The sequence below is a fragment of the Monodon monoceros genome, unplaced genomic scaffold (assembly GCF_005190385.1).
Source record: "Monodon monoceros isolate NGI ecotype Baffin Bay Population unplaced genomic scaffold, NGI_Narwhal_1 Super_Scaffold_3, whole genome shotgun sequence".
Taxonomy (NCBI): Eukaryota; Metazoa; Chordata; class Mammalia; order Artiodactyla; family Monodontidae; genus Monodon; species Monodon monoceros.
In genome coordinates, this window is record NW_021703780.1 from 83,278,735 (window position 1) to 83,303,029 (window position 24,295).

Sequence of the window (24,295 nt, forward strand, 5' to 3'; positions counted from 1 at the left end):
CACACGCTCTGAAAGTGACATAAATCACACCCCAGATACGTCCCCCGAATGGAGTGATGGCGAGGGCTTTACCAAAGTGGCTGCCTGAAGGCCAGAACGGCAGAAAACCAGTAGCAAACGAAAAAAAAAAAAAAAAAAAAGAGCGAGCGAGAGCGCGAGAGCAAAACACAAGCAGGACTTCCTTCAACTCTCAACTACACCCCACCCATGAACATTTTAAAAAAGGGAGAGCAAGAGAGAAACGGGGGGGGGGGAATCTCTCTCTTCCAGGACCCACAGGCCTGGAGCTGCTTCTTCCCACCCCTCCACTCCCTCCCCCCGCCTCCACTTCCAGAGCGCAACTCCCACCCAAGTTGATAAACAGCGATGGTTATTATTATTATTTTTTTTTTCCAAAAGACTCAACTTAGAAACCCTCGGGCGCTCCTGCCTTCCCCAGCGAGGCCCCAGGAAGCTGGCACCGCGGAGCCCGGGGAAGGAGAGCAGAACGGCAAAGATCAATCACAGGGACCAACCTGACACTCTCCATGTAGCCGCCAGGCGCGCGGAGCCGGCTCAGGGCGCCCGCGCGGGCCGGGCGTGGGGTCCGGCGGCCTCGGCGTGCAGGCGGACTGCACGCGCGCAGGGGCGCTCCGGCTCGCGGGCTGACAAGACGCGCCGCGCCGCGCCCACCCGCCCCGCCCTGCTCCACCAATCACAACCCGCCTCTAAACACCCCGCGCCGCGCCGCGCCCCACACAATGGGCTCCGCGGCCCGCGCCCCGCGCCCGCGCCCCCCGGCCCCCCTCCGCGCGGCAGGTGAAATCACGCTCGGCTGAAACCCGGCTTTTGTTTCGGGAGCAACTCCGCTTAATTGCTGTTAACCCTTTGACCCGCCTCCGGCTGACGTCTGGGAAGCCGGGCGCGGCGCGCATCTCTCCCTCCAGCCGGGGCTGCCGGGTCGGGGCTTTTTGGTGGGGTGGCTGTGTTTGTTTCCTCTTGGAAACTGACAAAGAGTTGTCCCGGCCTTTCAGAGCAACCCGAGCGGCAACGCAGGGGAACCGGCGCGTCCGGCGCACACCCCGACTGCTCGGAGCAACTGTTTAGAATCGGAAGGGGATGCGGGGCTCAAAGGCAGCGCAGGAGAACTTCCTCGAAAACGGCCTTTGCGGGAGAACTTTCGCTTCACGTCCCTGGTTTAACCCAGCCTTGGCCTCTTTTATTTCCCCCCTTTTCTTTCCAAGAGCCGGGTTCGCCAGAGTGTGCTTGTGCGCACAGAGGAAAACGAACCCGACACGGGGGTTGAAATAAATAACAACCAACGTACCTCGTTGCTGAACCAAGCTCCTTGCCCTCTAGAACGACAGCTGCTGAAGCAAGCATCTGCCACTCTTTCGCTAAGAAATAATTCTCTAAATTCCGTTCTTATTTATACAACAACATCAACACAGGCTACTCTCCATGAGCACTTGAAGATGACCTCTATTAGGCACTGCTCTTTAATTTTGCTTAAAGCTGAGTACAGTGTGAGGAAAAAAAAAAAGTCACCAATATTGTAAACTTGGTGGGCTCAACTGGCCCGATTTCGGTGCCAGGTTAATTTAGTCATTTTCGGCAGCTCTAGAATCACTTCTCTAATTTACCCTTGTTCAATTTAGGGAAAAACTTTTTGGCCTATACTTACAAAACAAACAAACGAAACTCTAACTTTTAAATTATTTTTCTTAAAAATATTCGAGGAAAAGTAGTCGTGACATTAATGATTACGTATTTTCCCTCAATTAAAAAAAAAAGGCCACAAATCCTACTCCACTAATTTCAGTTTTACTTGAAAGTATTTTTCCATTTGAGGTGTTAACGCAGGTTACTACAAACCAGAAAGCATATTGATACTATTTCCGATCAAGCAAATGCCTGAATTTCAATCAGGTCAGCTCGGGAGCAGACAATTCCCCCATTAATCCGCCAGCAAAAGAGACAAAAGCGCCAGTTGACTGTCAACTTATGATCAGATGTTAAATGGGTGCAGCACTGATCGAACTCCACCCTAAAGTGTTTTTGTGTCAGAAAACAAATTTATTAATGGAAGTTTTTCAGGTCACAAAAATGTGACCCCACCCTCTCATGAATATTCAACAGAGAACCAAGGGCATTCTTTTTTGGGGAGAGGGGCCTTAAATCTGCCAGTGTACCAGGAATCAGTACAGTTCTGACTCTTAAAGAGACAAGGCCCTCCTTCCGTAGGGGCTGGCAGGGCCCCAAAGACAGGAAATAAAAATATAGGAAGTTCTCTCCAACCAAGGCACAGTGAGAGAGGAGAAATGTTCATTTCAAAATCCACATGCGATTTTTTTCAAAGGTATTAAAATTCATTAGAGATTTAACGTCTGTGAACAACATCAGGGTGCCCTTTAAAGAAGCAATTCTTTTTTTTTTAAAGACAATTTCTTTCAGAGGCATCCATAAAACTCAAGCATGCTTTTACAAGTTGGCCTACCTCCTTTGCAGGTCTCCGTTTGTAAGCTAATTGTCTCTGGGAGCATCCAAACAAGCAAACAACAAACATTACAGAAGCTTGTGACCCAGCTGTGGAGTCCAGCCTCACACAAAATAATTGGAGAGTGATGCAATGCGGTGCTTACACAAATACGAAATTGCATAGTGGTGGCATTAAGCACCATGAGACCACAGAGCAGGGGGAGATGAGTGGATCAGGAGAGGTCTGGGAAGGCCCCTTGGGGAGGTGGTGTTTCAAGGACTGATGGTTTGGATAAGGGGGGAGGTGACAAAGTAGCTTAGCAAAAGCAGAGGCCACCTGGAGCCCTTCCCACCCTCTCTCCAAACATGACATGGTGACTCAGAGGCTACTTCTAGGCAAGGAAATGTACCATCAGAGATAAACCTGGATAAGTTTTATATGCCCAGGCCATTTTGGTTAACGCTCCCAACGCATTTTGGTTATTTGGCCCAGGCTCAGTCCCTGGCCAGGGAACCAGATCCTACACGCCGCAACTAAGAGTTTGCATGCCGCGACGAAGATCCCGCGTGCCTCGACTAAGACCTGGCGCAGACAAATAAATATTTTGAAAACAAAAAACTTAAAAAAAAAAAAAAAATCCCTTTCCATGTGGTCCCTGTCTACCTGCCCTGTGTCTGGGATTCAGTGAGAACTGGAACTTTCAATGGCTGGAATACGATATAAATATTAAAAGGTGCAGTGATTTAGAAGACTTAGTTAATGCCATTTGTTCTATGAGTGCCAGGTCATTTTGGAAAGGCTGGGTCAGAAAGGCCAAAAAAATAAATAAAATAAAAATAAAAGCAGCAGCATTTGGACATTTGGATTGCGGGAGCTTTAGAAAAATCTGGATTGAGGGGCAGGCTTATGTAGAATGGGTTACTCAGCCACAGGGGTTCATTTAGTTGTCACAATGTGAACAGAAATTGCAATCCCCATTTTACAGAGGAGGGAGCTGAAGTTCAGAAAGGCAAAGTGATTTTTTTTTTCTTTTCCCTGTCTAAGAATCAAACACACCCAGCTCCACGGGCCACAAGGGGAAGCAAGACACTGAATAGTTCCAGAAAAAGAGAGGCCATGATAATATAAAATGAATACCTGGGGGGGGGGGGGAAGGGCTAATGTTTAAGGAAGAGTGAAGGAAATGCTAAATACCCTACTGAAAAATATTTTTGATGCCCACATCCTAACACCCACAACAGATACAGCCCTTGTTCAAACACCACATATTAAGAAACCTGTCAGTTGCTAAATGAGTCCATTGTGCAGCTGGCTGTGTACTTAAGAACAGATTACTATGATCCCACACCAAACTCTAACCACCAAATAACACACCTGGGACTCAAATCATGTATTTTATTTGGTTCTGCTGAGCCCTAGCCTTGAACGCAGAAGAAAGTGAAAGGTTTTACTGCCCATTCAGAGCTGAGAATGTAGATAAGATGTATTCAACGCAGAGTCAGAAGGAGCATCTTGTCGGGACGTTATTCCCACACTTTGATGGATGGCACGGCCAAGGAGGAGACACCAGCCACGGTGCTGGGCCCACGTGGTCCTCGGCTCCAGCCGGAGCTGCTTGGCAATCACCAGAAAAAGGACATGTAAATGGGCACTGGCTCACATATTTCTAAGCAACACTGAGAGCGAGACACCTCCCCAGATAAAGTCAGTTATCTCTACCAAGGGATGAACAGTTTGATGGGTTGAAGAAAATCAACTTGCTCATGAGGGCCAAAATCTTTTTCTTGTTTTCTTTTTCTTTCTTTTTTTTTTCGGCCGTGCTGTGCGGCCTGCAGGATCTTAGTTCCCCGACCAGGGATTGGACGCGTGCCCTCTGCGGTGGAAGCGTGGAGTCCTGACCACTGGACCGCCAGGGAATCTCAAGGGGCCAAAATCTTAATTCAATTCCCCATCTTCTTCTAAACAGCCCTTCCTTGAACACTTATTTCCTTTCTTTTTAACCATTCGTTTCGTGGAGTACCCAGAACATATTCTGAAACGACAACTTAAAGAGATTCAACCAACTGACCCTGTTGCTAGAGGAGAACACACTGAAAGAGCAGGACTACAGAATTTAGGCCCCTCACCCCAGAAGTGGGCTTGATGACCTGCCCAGGGAAGCAAGTCTCTCCAGAAGGAGCCCTGCTTTAGTTATTTCTCATGTCTCCAAAGACCGCCAACCAGCAGCCAATTAGAGAGACTAAACTGCAACAGACATGCCCGATTCCGGACATTTGGGCACTTGTCTCCAAGGACCTGCCGTTCCTTCTTGATTTAAGTGGGGCTTTTACTTAAAAATATAAATTAATACATCATCCATCTACAGGGAGCTAAGGCAGTTAGCTCCAGATTGCTATTGTTTATGTCGCTGTTATGTCTGTAGACAATGAAGGCAATTATGTTGCTTTTCTTTTGCTGCCGCTCAGCCAAGGGAAAAGACTGCAAGTTCTCACTCTTGCGAAGGAGTTTACATTTCTTCCCGTGACACCCTCCAAACTGTCATCGGTATCTTCATTTGATGCAACCTCTTATAATGCGATTTTGCTCCTGGTTAATTTTCTAGATACACACTGTGACATGTCAACATTCAGGTGACTTATGAATACGATGGGTACACAAACTATGGAAAACATTTACCACCCTCTCCAAAAAAAAAAAAGTCCCTCACTCGAAATGTAAAGATATTCATAGAATGTCACCGGTAAACAAAATCATGTCTGGGAAAGAAAAATGGCCAACATCCATTCCAAACTCTGCATCTGATTGACAGTAACAAATTATTCTCTCTGATTTATGCTCAAACTATAATCTCATTTTAATATAATGTACAATGTATTACTGGACCGCTTCTACCATAAGGTTAGAACAGATTACACCGAGGTGCACAAAAGCCTCAAAAAGGGACATGTTTTAGGGCAGGAGGTCATTTCCCAAAGAGCTCTTTCCTTCAGGTATCAGGAAGAAAGTATCACTATCACCATTAAGCACGAGGCCTTATTCCCCCCTCCCCCACCCCCAAAGAGTGACAGTGCTGACGACACACCCATGTGCAAACTCTCGATTTTAGGCACAAGCAGAACAGGGTCACTGAAGGGGAAAAGAAAAAATGGCTTTTGGGTGATGAGATGACATTTGAATTTTTTTTTTAATGTTTAATTATGTAGAAATCGCTGAGTATCATTTTAAGGCACTGGCCACCTTTAGGCAGGAAAGTCAGCATTTAGGGTGACCCGAGGTGCGCAGCAGGCCTGCGAAGAGGCAGAGGGAGCGTGTTCCATCCTGCCCTCCGAACAATGCACACCGGTCTCCCTCCCGGCCCACGCCACCCTCCTGTGACCCTAGGCTGACACACCCTCATGTCAAAACCTTCTTTACGCCTGCCCTCTGCTGGTAAGCCTGCCAGGACTAGGACATTTCGACTACCTCAACTTATTCCGAAGATAACTTTCAAAAGCTGGAGAGAGAAAGGCCACGTAATGAACTATTAACTGGAGTATATAAATTAAGACACTTAAAAAAAACAGGGGGTGGTGGTGGGAGGAGATGCAGAGGGTGAAATATGGCACTTTTAATGTAAAAATGCCCATCCGTCTACTCTACTGCCGGCTGGCTCAGAGCACAGGAGTGCCAAACTCTGTATTTTAGCTCACCTAAGAGAACAACCTGTATTACTGCCGGGCATCTTGCCTTCTCCTTTGCTCCCTCTCCGGGGAGAGGTATGTCGGTGCATTTTCAATAAAACACCTTCTTAGCAGTAAAGGGCCACTGTTCCCATTTCAGTGGTCCCTAAGGTTTCATGATACAGTATATTTAGCTGGCTCGCGGCTCAAGTTTTCCTCAGGCATTCATAAGATCCATATAGAAGGAAGAGGGATTAAAAAAAAAAAAAAAAAAAAGAGGAAAAGAAGAGCTTTCGTCTATCCTTTGTTTAAGTAAGACAACAGTGAACTCCGAGATTGATGAGCTGGCATGAGTCCCCCCCAAACAACGGGACGCGCTGCCAGGCTCGCTCCCCACGACAGGTGCCCTGGTGTGCGAGCCAGGCGTGTAGGGAGGAGGGCTCTGGGCATCAGCTGGTGAATTTCCGCGGCAGCAAGCAAGGGTTGAACGAGGCAGCTCCTGTCAGCGTCAATGGGAAGCACGAGGCCTTACAAATCCCTGCATCCCATTTCAAAAATATATCTCCAAGACGGGAAAATGAAGCTTAGCAGTTGCAACCTCAGAAGCATTCAGGAAGTAGCACTCTTGACAGCGCTTTAGATGCCGAGTAAACGCTCTTATAACGAACACGCAATGCAGCTGACAATAAATCTTACACCAGGGAAGCCCGTGCAGGGCTGCGGAATCCCCTCGAAAGATAATTGCCTTCCACACTGTGTGGCATAGAAATTGCGACATCGAAAACCCTTTGTGGGGCCCTATAGCTCTCTATGGCTTTTCTTTCCTTAATAGTCAGCGATTACACACACACACACACACACACACACACACACACACACACACACACTTCTGCCTTGAAAAGAGACCACAGAAAAATCCAAAGATTTGGTCGTCTTTCCTAGAGAAAAGCGATGAGGGCAGTTCTTGGCAGGGGACAGGGGATGGAAGTGGGAGGCTGGGAAGAGAGGAACTGTGTACGGACTCAGGGACAGAATCTGAAGCAGGACCTTAAGGTCCACAACCCTCAGCGTCCACTTCCCACTCTTTGAAAGCCCAGGTAGTTTCGCAAACAATTCCAAATTGGGAGTCTCCCAACAGGTCCATCAACAGGTAGGCAGATCTTTTCTAGTCCAAAGTTGCCTCAAGTGCTCTGTTTAACCCTGAGATGGTGTAGGAGTCCGTCAATGACATTGTCACGAGCTAACAGTGTGACTGTGCTCACATCCCCTCACCTCTCTGAGACTCCACGCTTCACCTAAACAAAGAGAAAGATGGATAAGATACTCTCCATGTTTTCTTTAATAATAATAATAACAAAAACTATCACTACTAACTACTTATTATGTGTCAGGTACACAGTTTACCCTAGCAGAGGAACTAATCTCTAGGTACTTTTTAGCTTACAATTTATATCATATATAAAACTACCAAGAATATAGTTAAAAAATATAAACAGGATTTGAGAACTCTTGAATCTTAGGCACTATTGTGTCAACAGAATATCAGGGAACAAAAGGAGGGAAAACTTTTTTGGAAAACAACTCTAAAGCTCTTATTCTGATCCTCTCTAGGTCATAAACCCTGTGAAACATCAGTAACTTGTGCTCCATTGAATAAGTCACTAACATGCTTTAGGACTTGGTGAATTGAGTGGGGGTCTCAGAGGAGGAGGCTAAAATCACCTGATTTCCAAACCTATTTATGTCCTTTTTCCTTGTGATTTTTTCCCCTCTTCTTTAACCATCAAAGCTCTCTCTTTCCATCACGCCTGCTCCCACGAAAACAATGTTCTCAATTTCTGGTCCAACCTCACAAGCCATTCACCTGCTTCTGTCTGTTTCGTATCGGAAAGGAGAGAGGAAAGCTTTATGCGCCAGGTAACTACTGGTGGGGGCTGGCATTTCCATCTCAGGTTGAAGCCACAGGTAAGGTTTGGGCTGGACGAAAAGGGAAATTTGCAAGGAAGCATAGCATCACAGAGATGTTAGATTCCTTTGGAGATCTGATAACTCTCGTCTTAAGAAAATGCATACAGAAAAGCAGACAGTCCAGCCTGCAGGCCAATTATTTATTTTTTATTGTTTTAAATGGCATTTCATCCCTCTTGAGGAAAAGCAATAGATGAAGCAGGAAGCTTTCAGGTCATACAGAACTTTGTTCTTTTCAGACAAATAAGGTATTGTGTGTTTGAACAATAGGAGGAATGTCTAATTGATCTTAATTAAATTCAGCGAGGTCCAATTTTTGAGATGGGTCAGGACACATCTATGTAATGTCACAACCCAATAGGCCAGGCCTTTGAAATCAGGGAGCTCTTTGAACTGTCCTCTGACACCCTTTCTTATCCATTCACCATCCCACTGCCCTACCAACTTCTTCTCCCCTCCAACTTTTCTTCTCTCTACCTCATGCTACTCCTGACGTCTTCCTGGCTCGGCACATACAGTGTAAAACCTCAACAGCCATAGTCCTTCCCCCTGGCCAGCCTTCTGACGTGGCAAAGCCCCGCCACATACTCCCTCATCCTTCTCATGATAACCTACCAAACAGGAATCCTATTATATATATACCGTGGCACGTGGAGAAGGTTACCTGGAGTTTGCAGTGCGAGAGATGCAGGTTTCAATCCAATCTTTGCTACTCACCGGCAAACTAGGTAGTCACAAAAGTTCATTTTGTTTGTATTTCCTCATCTGTAAAATGGGAGCAATTATCTGCCTCGCAGTGGACAGAGGTTTCTTTTATTACTTTTGAGGTGTGTGTGTGTGGGTGTCAATCTATAAACTCAGTTTCCCTGTTTCGAGAGCACTGGTGTGCATCTTTGATCTGATGCCTGGCTAGCACCTGGTCACAAGTGTCTAGCGCCCAGCAACCTCTCCGGTGTCAGCAAGGAGCCTCGTCTGAGGTCACCTGGCTGGTGGATGAAAGAGGAGCGGTGTGATTCTCCCCGCCAGAGCTCAGTCCTGCCTCAGGGAGCCTCTCGCTTCCTGGTTACAGAGCTCAGGTGACTTTGAGATAAGAGCTAAGAAAACAAAGCCCAGAGCCAGTCACGATCAAGGAGGCGGTGTTGGGAGTACTGAAAACAGCCTGCCGGCTACAAATCAGGAGGTGTGCACCAGGACCTCGGAACAGGGTTTGCCAAAGAAAGGGAAAAAGAGGGAAGGGCTGGTGCCTGGTAACAGGATGGCTGAGAAATGCGGCACATATTTACGGGGAGCTCATGATGGGTTTGGCACTTTCCATAGTATCTCTTAATCCTCAAAACAAGCCTCTGAAGGAGGCATTATTGTGCCCACTTAACAGATGAAGAAACAGGCTCTCAGAGTTGAAATGACTTATCCAGTATCTCACAGCTAGTAAGGAGAGGAGTGGGACTTGAATGACTCTGAAACAAGGCTTTTGTACCATACGCCAAGCTGGAGACCAGGCTGGGGGCTAGAACCAGGCCTGGAAGAACAAAGAGGCGGGTCCAGTTTTACTCACTTGGCAAACAGATGTGACAAAGAGGCACTGACTGGTCAGCATGAATAGAACGTGAAATAATACAAAGGTAAAATTCTGATAGCCTCTTTGCTTCTTACAGGAATCCACAGTGACAACCCTGGCCCACCACGTGAACGTGAAATTCGCCCTGAATCTGTCTGTAGCCACAACCGGGCTGGGAGGAGAGGCAGTGGAACAAGGGCTCGTGCAGTGTCTTGAGTTACTTCCCCTTGATTAAGGAACCCCTCACACTCCCATTTCCATTACTGAGAAGAGACAGACACACAGACAAACAGGTAGACAGACTTTTCATCTTCTTCCAGTACATCGCTGGGCACCAGGCAGTGTCCTAGCAGCCCTAGCCTGGATGGGGCTGGAGCTCTCCTGGCAATAGCATCTTAGATGTAAAGATGGAACATCACGGTGATGGGACTTATTATGTCCCTGATCATAAAAGGCACCCAGACACTTTCCTATGACAGCTCTGGAGAGAGACTGCTATGGGCTCTAATGCTGGCTGCACCACTTCCTGACTGTACTTTTGGTAAATGATTCATCTCTAAGTGCCGCAGTTTCTACATCTATGAAGGGAACTAATCCCAGGACTCTTCCCAGAGGGTTGTTACAAGGATGAAATGTGATAAAATGGGTCAATGCCTGGGAAACACTTAAATGTTTCCTAATACCATTCTTATTGTTACTACACACTGCTTTTCCTTCAATCTTTTCCTTTTGCTATAATGAAATACTGTACCAGAAGGCAAACTGTTTGTTTCGTTTTGTTTTGTTTTTTTACTCTCGTCGACCTCTTATTTTTCTGTGACGTGGTATCAACCCTAACTCCAAAATTCTGTGTTGTGTTAGTATCAACCCTAACTCCAAACTTGAACTAAGTAGTAGTAGCCCTTTCCTCCAATGAATCTTAACAATGCAAGAAGGCACTTGGTTGTTTTGTTTTCTAAATCCAGGGTCATGAGGCAGCCCCACTTCTAGCTCCAGGTCACCGGGGTTCGCCAGATCCACCAGCCACGTCATCACTTGGGTGTGTGAAGGAGTTTGCTGATTTCTTAAATGAATTCTCAAGGACCCACTGGGATAATCTATGGAGGGGTCTGCCCTGAGCGCTGAGAACATACAGGCTGGCCAACATGAGACCTAATTTACGGAACCCTCAGTCTGTGTTTGGATGATACTTTGCTACCACTGTCTCTGGGAAGGAAAGCCTTTGGTGGAACCTCAGCCACCATGGCCCCGGAGAGGGCTCGGCTTACACCCAAACGATCAGGGCTCTCTGACCTAATGAGCTGCTTTTAAGCTCCCTTTCGAAGTTTCCAACACCCTCATCACCCAAGGTAAGGAGCAGAATCCTCTCAGTGTTCTCAGAGTGCATGGCATGGCATCAGCCATCATTTGATCGTCTGCTGAATTAAAGAGAGAGGCACCCACGCAAAGGGCAGAGAAGAGGGGCTCTCTCCTTGGCCGTAGGGGATAAAGGGGCTTTGAGAATAAGACAAGGATTATGCTGCATATTTAAGGGTAATGGGTCTGTCCCAGGTAGTTGGGCAGGCAGGGCTGGGGAAGGATATTTCAGCTACTGGGAAGAGTGTGTACACATGTTCACACGGGAGACGGCATGAGCCATTAACACCGGGGAACTGCAAGGTATTCAACAAGGCTGGGGCAATTATAATTCCTGCTACAACTCCCTTCCTTTGAGATCAAAGGGTTTTTCTTCTTTTTCTCAATTGGGTTTTTCTTCTTTTTCTCAATTTCACCCAAATTTCTCATCTCAAAAATGCATTCATCTCTTCCTCTCCTCATTCTTCCCATTCAGGGCATGGTCTCTGCTCTTCATCTAGATCATGTCCAGTAAGTAACATGATCTCTGCCAACCTTGATCTGAGCTGGCTCAAACACACACCCCCCACACACACTTTCCCCTAAGTCTGCAGAGGGTGGTGTTCTGTATTTCTATCCTGGCATGCTCTCAAACCTGTTTCTTCCGATCTTTCCGATCCAGAGATTTTGACTCTGCGAGTTTTTGGAGGGTGAGTCTGACACAGAAACAAAAGTATGGATGCTAAGGAGCACAGACTCAAGGATGAGATATTTTGGTCACCAAAGGGTTTAAATAACGCTGCATCAGATGTGGACATCTTATTATACAGTTAGATAGAACGAAAGCATGAAGAGAATCCACATCTAATACAGGGGCAAAACTTACAAAGTGTTAAGGTCTTGTACGCTAAGCCCTCAGGAGAGGAAAGAGAGCTCTAAGAAAACCAGCACAGTCAAGACCGCCATTGGCCTTGGACACGTCCCTCCCTCTGGGCAGCAAGGCTCCTATCCCTCAACCTTGAGGTCTGGTCTTGGTGCGAGTTCTCTGAAGGCAGCCTCACTGTGCTGGGGTGAAGGTGGCTCTCGCTCATTTTTATTCACGTGTTCCTTTTGAACTAAGTGGGTGCAGGAAGGACAACTCAAGTCCTATCTAGACCTGTGAAATCGCACGTTATAGAAAAGGAGAAAGGAGCCGCGTCTGAACAAAAAGTGCTCCTCCATTAGGCAAATCATCCTCCTCGACAGAAAAACAAACACGCGTACACATGTAAGACAGCGGAAGAGGCCACTCTACAACTCAGGCATCTTCTCGCCCATGGTGCTAACTCTGGGGGTGGTATCACTTCCCTGAGCTGCTGCCGCATTTACTGTCTATGCTGGACATTTCCACATTCTATCAAGTAGTAATCAACTCACCAAATGCCAAAAAGAGTGCCTGGTACATAACAGCCCCTTCACAAATATTTGCTGAATTTATAAACAAATGAATAAACAAACGAATTAATGTTTTCTCTTTCTCTCTCCTTTGTTCGTTTTTTCCTTCCTTCTCTCATTCTATTTGTTTCATGCGCATATTTTTTCTAAACTATAAGCTCCAAGAGACAAATTCCACACTCTTTCTTCTTTCTCAACTTGTAGCATAGGGCTAAGAAGAAGTAACTAAGTGCATGTTAAAATAACAGCATCTCTATATGCACCACGCATATTCAACGGCAAGACAGGCACCTCTATGTCACCGAGTCAGGGGCTAAAATCTTGTCGATGACAATTTCGTGATGGAGTGACCTCACATGCCAAAAAAAAAAAAAAAGGACTTATACAGAGCAATCAATGATCAATCAGATTCTTTGAAAGTTTAAAAAAGACAAATTGAATATTAACTATGATTCAAGGATTACATGAACCACTTCACATTTTATAGCTGTGAATAAACTCAAGTCACTAAGTCCAATACAAGTCCAATACATGCAGTAGTCCTGTACCTACTGCAAGTTGACAGCGATCCAGATTTTTTAAAAAAATCATCCGTCTTCCATTTGTCTTGCTAATTTCGTCAAATGAAAAGAATCCTGAATGGAGATAAGGCTGGAAGGGCGGGAAAAGCAATTTCCTGAGCTGCTGCCAACACCAGACACCCTGAAAAAGGATGTTCATTGCTCCAGGCATCTCTACTTCATTTGTCTCCGCTACTGGAGGCTCTTGCCTGACGCAGGAAAAAACCTAGAGAAAGGCCACAGCCCACACTTCATCAGGGCCACAGAACAGCCACAAACAGTGGCTGAACACCCAGTGCTGTCAAGACCTTACTTCTCTTTGGTCACCTGGATTCTGGGAATTGCCCACTGAGGGACCAAGTTAATCCCAAGGGATGATTCAATTTAACCCTGCACCAGAGTGATTCTGCCCCTTCCTACCAGGGCCTCACACTGTCTTGGTTTTGTCCTTCCCCTTAAAGTACCAAATAAGACCTGGTTTTGTTTCAGAGAGCAGGACAGCTTCTGACATGTCACGTACAAGGCCTTCCGCTCTGGTCTGCCCCTACCCCCTTCAAATGCAGCATCCAGAAATAAGCACAGCAGGCCAAGCGTCATCTGTCCCCCAAGGAGGACAGAGCCTCAATTCTTCATTACGCTATTAATGCAGGCTAGGGTCCTCGGTGCCCCCCGCCTCTCAGTAGGGCACAATTGGCTCCTACAGGTTTTACAATCATCCCCTATCACCTGAACCATTGGTTAAGTTAGAGCTCTTTACTCTGCACTTGGGCAAGGGTATGGGCTGTGCATTTATTCCCATGAAAGATCTTTTTCATTTTGATCCAGGATTTCAGCCTGCTGAGACTTTTAAAAAAAGCGTGATTCTTCAGCTCCGAACATTAACTCTTCCTTAACCTTCTTCCACATGCAATTTGTGTCATCGCTAAATGGCTAGAATCGCGCCATTTCAGATGTATTGTGATCAGTTTTCTAAACGTGTGTACTCCAGTGTTTCATAACATCTAAACTGGAGTTGCTACCGTTACTATTTGACAATTACCAAGAACAGTTTCACACCAGGGGTCATTCGCATTTATCTGTGGTATCAGCCTACTCCAGACTGAAAGCACCAGGCGATGTCGGGCACAGTGTCAGTGTTGACCCCTCCCGTCACCTTCACGTGACACCTAACACGCTGCCTGCATCTTAGTACGTGCTTCAGAGACAAATGTTTCTCAATGCAGAAATCAACAAACTTATTTAATCTGTGCCACAATCCAGATGCTATGATTAATCTACATTTAACAGATGGGGAAACTGAGGTCAAGAAAGTTAAATAACTCACTCAGTAAGCACCCTGCTACCTGGAACCAGCATTTAAAAATAATGCCTGGAAAGATTAAACAACTCGTGAAAGACACCCTAATTGCTCATTTCAGAGCAGGTCCCCCAAACTGGGTGCTGTGCCTCTTTTTCTCACGTCTCACTGGTGTGTGTGAGGCCATAGCTCTCAATCACCTCTCCCACCAGCTCTCTTTTCCTCTTTTCTGCAGAAACAGACGTGGCTGAAGAAATTTCCAAATTAAGACTTGGCAATGCTTTCTATATTCTTGTTTCCTAAACCTATAAATCAAAAGTGTCTAAACAGGTCATAAATGTTCCTTGGCGATATAATGGGAAAAGTTCTGATTTATGGTGCCGGTGGAATAATTTTAAATAATTACATAAGAGTTTTGAAAAATGCAATTAACACCTTTAGAAGTTTTTTGAAATGAAAATGAATCTCTGGAGATGACTGTTCCCATACATAAAGATAGCCAGTTAAAAAATAAAAATAAAGCTACAAGATGCAACCGTGTCTGAACGATCCTATGGAGACAGGGTATAGGAGCTTTTATTTTCAATGGGAATTCACCAGCATGACCGCATCAATACATGTTTTAACCCTGCCACCTTATCACACGACAACAACACAATTAGCCTATGTCATTACCAAACATCAAAATTAAATCACCAAATAAGCATCTTGTCTCTGTTCAGCCCCAGCTGATGCCTCTCTCCCTCTGTACTGGTTTGACACATCCTACCACACTGTCCTTTGGAACACTTCACATCCTCCTACCTGCTCCTGCAAATCTGGCCAATGTTCTTTCCTTCCTCTTTCTCTTCATTTGTGATTCATCTCCTCCTTCAAAATCCAACCTTCTACAGATGAAGTCACTCCAAACATCTTTCCTTAACCCTAACTTCCCTGGGTACCAAAGAATGTCTCATACCTGAATCTCCTTCTTCAGGCTTACCAAGCAGTAGGAGTTATGGTTTTACTTGATGAACTAACGTCTCAAGCTCATTTCGGCTAACAATCCTTCCCCTCTCTCCCTCACCCAATAGTCTTCGCTTTGGCCCATCTTACAAACACCGTCTCTGAAACCGTGACCTCCACGTTCAACTCTGGAAGTAGCAAAACAAGGCCATTTCAGACTAAACTGACTTTTGAATCAAGTATGCACTGCTAAATGCTACCTGTTCTTTATTTTCTAGATTTATCTTGGATTAGAAAACTAAACAATACTGAAGCAGACCTTGACTTTCCTCAGGGTTCTTTCAGATCCAAGGGTCCAAGGTATCTCCCTAGTTGTTTCCATCACCCGGACGTAGTACACTCAGCAACTACACAAAGAGAAACTCTCGGCCACCATCCTGGCCATGAGAACGAAGACAAAGACTCAGAATCGTAGAAACTTTGATCTGGAATAGATGGAGAGATCATTTTAAACCCACCCCCTCATTTTCCAGATGAGAAAACTCATGCCCAGGTAGGAAAAATGACTAGCCAAAGGTCATACATCTGAGTAGTTACCGGCAGAACCGACACCAGAACCCAAAACTTCTGACTGCTAATTAAGCATTCTTTCCATTGCCTCATACCACCTGGCAGGGGAGATATATGAGGAACCACAAAAACTAAAATAATCAACCTCCAACACAACACTCTTTTTTGGTTGGGGGACAACAGTCTTTCTGTATTTGGTGGAATGACCAGTACTTTTTATTTTAACTACAAATTATGAATGAAAAATAAACTTAATTACCAAAGGCACAGAAGGTCAAGTCAACTTCTACTTTTGTCTAAAATTCCCATAACTCTACTTGACCATTAATCTAGAGGAGACACTAGTCCCATGTGGCTATCTGTTTAAATCAAGTAAAATAAAATAAAATAAAAAATTCAGTTTCTCAGTCATACCAGCCACATGTCAGGTACCTAATAGCCAATAAGGTTAGAAGCTACCATAATGGACAGCAAAGATGTAGAATATTTCCATCACTGTAGAAAATTCTATCAGACAACGCCGAGAGTGTAGAACATATTATGAGACGAGCATAATATGAAAACCACGATAAATATGAAGTCTAAGCTTGAAATGCGGACTTTTTTTTTTCAGCACAAAGGGACTTGCAGAACTATTCTAGGTCTTTGGTTTCTGATGAGGAAACCGAGTCCTAGGAAATTAATTTACATGGCTCTCCCAAGCTTTGTGAGCAGTGTGTCACAGGGTTGGGACTGAATGTCAAGTTACCTAACTCTTAAGGAAGTGATTTTTCCACTAAACTTGCTGACTGGCTCAAAGTAACAATATGGTACGCCTCACCCTCTTTAAGGTGACGTGGGGTAAAACGTCTACGCAGCATCCACTCCTCCATCTTCGAAAAGGACAACTGAGGCACAACTTACCCATATTGATTCTGGATCTATGTGGTTTTAATGGAGCCAATCTATCCAGGGTCATCTGGAGGTGGGCACATGGCTCACAGTCCCAGCCAATCAGCATATTCCCAACCCCTTGACCACAGTGATCGGTTCATACACAGACGACTCAAGTCATTCAGTCAATTCAGAGATTTTCGTTGGAATTACTGGGCAAGAGACACTGATTTTTTGCCCAGAGTTGCTAAAGTGTAAATGTGTCAGTCTGGGGCTCCCAGGAGCCATCCTGCTCAGCAAAGGGAAAATCTGACAAAGAATGAAGCCAACACAAAAAGAAAGCAGAACAAAAAATTGGAGCTAGACTAAGTCCTGATAACATTGCCCAGTCCCAGCTGTGTCTGAGGCCAGGCTAACCCTTGAACTTTCAAGTTCTGTGGGCCAACAGACTTTCCCCCATTACCAACCAGTCTAAGTTGGGTTGTGACATTTGCATCTGACTAATACAGGTACCTCTTTCCACAGGGAGATTAGGAAGTAGTTATATTAATACATTCAATCAACCTTGAAAAGCATAGCAAGAGGGAAACACCAAATTATAAAGCACGTGATGGCAGTAGCAACTCTTGGTTCATGTGATGCCATTCTGGGAGGGATTCCCCAAGTCAACCCCGAGTATACTCAAACTGTCCCAGCCACGGATCAATCACTAAGTTTCAATTCACCATATGTGCATTTTTCTTTCAGTCACCCAAATTTACAAGTCTCTTATCAGGTGGGCCTGCAACTTCACTTTAAAAATCAACAGAATGCCTTGTACTCACATAAGCCCTGGGAATTTCTTCAAGACATTTCACCGTCTTAAAAAAAAACCACAAAGAAATCCACCCCCCACGGTCTCATGATGAAAGTATAATTAAGACTTCGTGGTCCAATGGGTTTTCACTCAAAATTCTTTTACTGTCCTTTCCCACAAACCCTGCACTACCTCCTCACTCCTGAATTCGACATTAAAGTTTCTCTTTTTTTTCTAGGTCCAATGGGCCAAACTATGACAATCATACTTTCATAGAGTCTGGCAATAAATGATTTACAATATCTGTTAGCAACTATTTTATTTCATCCACATACAGTTGGCCCTCCTTATCCGTGGGTTCCTTATCTTCAGATTCAACCAACTGCCAATCGAAAATATTCAGGAAAAAAAAAAAATTCCAGCAAGTTTCAAACAAGCAAAACTTGAATTTGCCGCAAACAGGAAACTAGTTATGTGGCATTTACACTGTTTAGGCATTACAAGGGATCTACAAATGATTATATAGCTGGGTTACTTTGTCGTACAGGAGGGACTAACACACCATTGTAAAGCATTTATACTCCAATAAAGACATTAAAAAAAAAGAACCTATCAATCAATCAACCAATCAAAATCAATCAAGTACATGGGAGGATGTGTGTAGGTTATGCGCCAGTACTACACCACGTTACATAAGGGACTTGAACACCCTCAGACTTTGGTATCCAAGGGGTCTTGGAACCAGTCCCCAGTGGAAACCGACTGAGGACTGTAATATAGGGACATACATTCTGTCTTCCTGGTGGCACATTTCAAAATGTCCAGCGTGTAAGTTCTATTGTTTGCAATCAGTTACTGAGACCGGGCCATATTAACAGGATAGCTTTTTACAGATTAACCTCCCCTTAAATAATGTTAATTCTAAAAGTCTTTAATCTCTCCTTTATAAAATGATTTTTAAAAAAAATTCAAAAAATGAATCATTGTTTGGGCATAAAATAGTTGTTCTCTGTTAGTGGTTTATTTATTTCATTCAATGATCTTTCTATCCAGCTCATCAACACCTTGGAGCTACTTCTTTTCTTCCATTTAACTTTTTCATTTAACCTTAATTAGCTTTTTCATTTAACCTTACTAATGTGTGGCATTCAGAATTTCAGTTATTCTCCTATTACTATGAAATTCTAGCCAAAAATGAATGAGGTCCTATGGCTTAAGATTTTTACTAACAACATTAATAATAACCTGGTGTCTTAAAGTCATCATAAACAAGTCCATCATAACATCATGAGCATCTTTCGTTAAGTGCGTGTCACATGCTGGGTGTCTCAGGCTGGATGCCCTATGTTCCAGTTTTCAAATGGTCCTTACCTTCAGCTCCTCAGGCGACTACCATCTGTAGCCACGTCATAGAAACACAAACAAAAGTGAAAAGGTTCAAGATCTTGCCCAAGGTCACAGTGGCAGGTCGGGAAACAGACATGGTCCCCTGTGCCTCTTTTAAAGCCAGGCTAATTCTTTTGACTGCATGGCCAACAATCCTAAAATCTGAACTAAAACATCAGATTGAAATCTTTCATAACTGTGTTATTTGTAGCTTTAAACCTGAAATTGCATCTCATGTTGGCAGTGGGCCTCTCCCACTGTTTGTCCTTGGGCAGGGGACAAAAAGAAGTCTCTGCCCTCTCTGGCTGTACCTCAGCAGTGGTAGATTACCCACGGAGGATTGTCAGTTAATTCCATATTGGAGAGATTTGTGAGCCTTGCCTGAAAGGGAATCTTCTAATTCTTCATGTGACAACATAATCTGCCAATGTCATTATTATGCAATTTATTTAGAAAAAAAGAGTGTGTGGGGGGCACATTTAATAAATGTCATGCTAATTTTATCCTTGAAGAATCTAGAATCGTTGTGCCTTTTCTAATCTCCAGCATCTCTAGCTAGGAGATAAGGGCTGCAATCGTAGACTGCAGGAGAAGTAGGAGAAGCCACCTCCAACTTCCCCATCAGTCACTAAGAGTCAGGGATTGAAAACCTGAGTCCTGTCTCGCCAGACACTTTCCAAGAATGCCTCTCTTCCAAATCGTGAGTGACATCTAACGCAACGCTGGGCTGCAAACTTCTGCCCCAGAGCAAAGTAGAAAACCAACTGATGTAAAATTCAAAGCTATTTGCTTGATCTATCCCTTGCTTCCACTCCGGCCTACTTTCAACTGGAACACATTCAGCTGGAAATACAGGCTACCTCTCCATCCAGCACTGGGGCATAGAATTGATATATGCACAGCCACGGAGCATAAACATTACAGAAAAATAGTGACTTCGGAAGCACCACACACCCTACCCCAACACAAGCTACATGTGTGTTCACAGGTGGAAACGAACGGCTGTTTACCCTGAAGGCCCCGTAAGAAAAACGCAGTCACCTTTACAGTAAAATGTAACTGAAGTCTTCAACATGCAACAAACTGAAAGAGAGCTGGGAACGAATTCCGACAAAGAGCTCTTCTAGTATCTTGGATTTCTTAGGGCGAGTCCAAGCCTTTCAAGCACTGTGCAGGCCCCGCATAACTGAACTGTACAAGTAATGCGATCCCAAGACCAAGGTGGGCAAGGTTTGCAGGCTCAGGGCTCCGCTGGGTGGGTCAGGGAAGAGAGTCAGTGTGACTGCATTGTGTCTTGCTCAGGAAGCACGCTTCCCAAAGCCCCGAATATAATGGCGATGAACTGAACACAAGAAACAATACAGGTTTTTGTCTGGCAAAGGGTTATGCAACAGATTAATGTCAACAGGTTCCAGCCGCACCGGAGCACTTCTGACCATTTCCCGGATGCAGCAAATAAGGGCACACATTCCTTGTTGGTGTATCACACAATGACAACAAAAGCCATCCCAAGCTTCCTGTTGAGAGATGCCAGCAGGTATTGACACAAGCTTAACAGTGTCTTTCTGAGACTTCTGTGGTTTAGCACTTTGTCAAAACAGGATACTATTTAAATTAAAAATTTACTGATTCAAGTTCAGAAAAAACCCTGCTTTGCTGTTTTTATAACCAAATTCGTGGGTGGGGAAACTTTGACCTTTATTTTTTTCTTTTTTTTATGCCACCTTATATGGGGCTGAGAAGGTACTATATTTAGCAAGCTAGTTTTGAGAACTAAGGTGTCTAAGCAAGATGACTATCACTTTCTATGAATTACTGTACATGTGAAATCATGGGCTTGTTATATTATGCAAAAGCGACTCAAGTGAAACAAACAAAAATACCTGTTTGCATACAGAAGTTTTGTAAAAATCTCGGTGGGGAGAAAAAGGGGAAATACACATAGACCCACCACAGTATAATGTGCTTCCCATGTGAATCTTGCTGGGCACGCAAAAGTACTTCTTTAGAGAAGAAGGCTAGGTCAGGACTACAAGATTATGGACAAGAGAGCAGAGCCAATGGTCAACCGGAAGCAGTGCAGTGCTGACAACCTTGGTGCTGAAGAGCGGATGGAGACCTCATGAATTGTGGAAGCCCAGCCAAGCTTGTTTCTGTCTGGGGGTGGGGGGCAGATTTTCCACCTGCTGCCCCCTCGATATGAAATATTCTTCTTCTAGACACATGCAAGACTCAGCCTCTAACTCAACTGAGGTCTCCACTCAAAGAGGTCTTGCCTGGCCTGTCAATCTACCACGGGAACCTATCTCATCAGCACTGTCTAGATCTTAACCAGGTTTGTTTTCTTAACAGCCTTCATCATTATTTGACATCTGGTGATTATTATTATTATTATTATTATTATTATTAATTTTGCATACGAGTTTAACGTCCCATAAGAACGTAAGCTCCGTGAGTTCAGAGAAACTGTCTGGTTTGACTGGTCCTTATCAAAAAGGCATGTCACCCAGTAATGTGTCAGAGGTTGGACAGGGAAATCTCCTAATCTCTGCTCCAGTCTCTGCAAGGACTTGTCCTTCTTAGCCTCCCATCTGACCACCTAACAACTACGAAATCATTCTAATAACGTCAAACCTCTAGATACTGATGCTAGAGAGGCCACTGGATGGAAATACTGAACTACTGATTTTGCCTTAAAATCACTTTGTTATTATCCTCCAAGCTCTCACACCTTTGAGAATATACAACTTCTCAATGTTCAAAGGGGAAGGAGTGGAGGAAATATGGAGACTTTGAGAAAGAAATCTAATGCCTCAAACAACTTGGTGCAATTCATCTCTTCTTGAGTCGATCTTTCTTATTAGTCACAGGGAAATCTTTTGGTGAGGTGAACACTACTTTGGCCAATGGCTTTGAGCCAACAATGCACCAGTTGGCCCTCAACCCTTTTTTTCTGTCCAACACAGCTGAGGGATGTGACACATGACGAGCTGTCACTCAGGCAATGATTCTCAATAGGGTCAGCCCCAAAGATTCTCACCCTCTGGTATGCATGCTTTGTGCAGCCTTTTCCAACACTGCGTCAGGGCTGGTCTGTGTGACCGATAAATACGGCAGAAGTAACGGTATGTGATTTCTAAAGCTAGGTCACAAAAGACTTGGATCATTCTGGGGGAAGCCAGCTGCCATGCTATGAGGCTCTCAAGCAAGGCTCTGGAGAGGTCCTCACCATGAGGAACTGAGGCCTCCTGCCATGTGTGTGAGGCGTCTCAGGAGCAGATCCTCCAGCCCCAGTCTCACATTTTAACTGCAATCTCATGAGAGACTATGATCCAGAACCACCCATAAGCTACTCCCATATTTCTGGCCCAGAGAAAATGTGTGAAATCGTAAATGTTAACACTTGCTTTAAGACACTAAGTTTTGGGGCAACTAACAGAGTATCCAAACCTTATAAGTGAAAACGTGTATCATCTGGTCTAATACATACTTTCCGCCTATAGGAAAACATGTCCCCTGCCCCACCCTGGCTGTATGGGAATCATTACTGCAGAGTCCCAGGCAAAAACACTGAGTTCCAATTTTCACATGGGCAACCAGTTAAAGAAGACATCAAGTCTACAGTCAGGATGCACAGGGACAAAGAAGCCAGGACTCCAAAATCCCTGAGCTAAACTGAGCCTGTTGCAGAATACTAAAGCCCTCCTGACTCCGGGGTGGACCTCTTAACGAAGCTTTTGGTCACTTGGAAGAGGGGTCTATAACAGACAGGCAGGTACTGAAAGGAACTGTGTAGCAGGTTGTTTGAAGTCCACCGTGAGATAAAAAGGAGTAGCATTTCTGAGCTCCGGATAATCGATGCTATACAGAAATGTTGTTCCAGTCCCCCCCCCCTTTTTAAGGATAAGCTGGAAAACAGAATTTTAATGGGAACATTTCAGCTTTTTTACCTTTGCAACTAATTCCACAAGATGTTCAACACTTTGTGCGAATGAAACAGCATCCAGCCCATGGACCAGCAGTTTGCCATCTCTAGTGAGGAATCCATTTCTTGCTTCCCTCATTCTCCTCCCATCGTAACCTAAGTCTCAAAATTCCTAGTTTCAATTAGTTCCATTTCCGAAGCTTCTTCCACATTTTCTTGGACAATTTCATGCTTTTCAACAAAACACGACCACCCTATTTGTATCCGAGTTGTCCGACTGGCTGTTAGAAAACATTTGTCCCTTTTTAAAATAAATGCAGTTAATAATGTGGCAAAACAGAAGTGAAAGAACAAGTGTCCTGCAGGTGTGTGGAGAACCACCCTTGGGGGAAAAGTGACAGCGCAATGAAGAGTGACAAATTACTCAGTCCCCAGAGAAGCAAGTTAACTCTGACTAAAAGGCTTCACCAGAAGACAACTTCAAAAACCATGCTTTGCTTCCCAACACAGCAAGACCCAAGAAAAGGAAAACATCACGAGGAAATTAGAGTACTCCCTGGTCCTGCTTGCACACATCTAACTATAAACTCAGCAAGAAAGTAACTGTACAACTTCTTCCTTAGCGTGGGGAGGGGAACTAGGAAGTGTCGGGAGAGCGAGGGAGAAAACACATCTCACATGCGCGCTCTTCTCTTCTCAGCAGCTGTAGCTAACTGACCATCGCAAGTGAAGTAGGTGCCTGTACAGAGGATCTACAGATGTGAACGTCAACTCAGCACAGTTTTCTTTGGCTGGAGAATCTTTAATTCATCTGGTGCATAAAAGATCTGGAGATGACAACACAGCTATGACCATTCTAAATGCAACTGCTCTGAAATGCGTATTTCAAACAACGATCGCCACTCTCTGCCCACCGGTCACCGTTGAAAAAAATCTTAATATTACATAAAACTCCACTTTGTTTTGCGCAGGCCAGCCTAGGATCTCACAAGTGATAACCCACACCAACATCCTAAGCAGGACGATGAGAGCAAGGGCTGCAAGAGTAAGTAACATCCTGAGTGCTATGTGTCAGTTCTTTGCAGATACATTTTTCAACCTTAATCCTCCAAAATAATCTGATGGGTAGACATTTCTACTTTATAGAAGTTCAGAAGTGAACTAACCTGGGCAAGGTCATACAGCTTGGCATACAGCTTGGCAAATTCACAAATGGCTTGTGAATCTGACTCTAGATTCTTAACAACTAAGCTTTATTTTTTCTCATCAATACCTGAAGCTGAAGATTAAGGGCGACCCCGAGTTTTCCCTAACCAATCAACATATTAAACCAATAAACTTAATTCTAGTATGATTACTGTTATTAATCGAAATGGACATATCATTATTCATTATATCACTGTTGATAAAACACAGAATAAGCCTCACGCCTGAGAGGCAGGGGTGAGCGGCACAATTATGAACATGTTTTGGAAGCAAAAAACAATGTTCGAGGATTTGGTATTTAGCAAAGCCAAGGGGAAACCAGGGT

The 24,295-nt window shown here is 44.5% G+C and overlaps 1 protein-coding gene across 10 annotated transcripts in view; it reads right to left on the reverse strand.

Moving 5' to 3' along the window:
• FOXP1 (forkhead box P1) overlaps positions 1-24,295 on the reverse strand; it is a 598,636-nt gene that overhangs the window by 106,545 nt on the left and 467,796 nt on the right. For 2 of the 10 annotated variants that reach the window (XM_029241881.1, XM_029241879.1), the window contains exon 1: positions 516-629. The exons of the other annotated variants lie outside the window; for them this stretch is intronic. The gene's annotated coding sequence lies outside the window, so the exon portion shown is untranslated. Of the gene's footprint in view, positions 1-515; positions 630-24,295 lie in introns of those variants that run through there. 10 annotated transcript variants of the gene reach the window in all.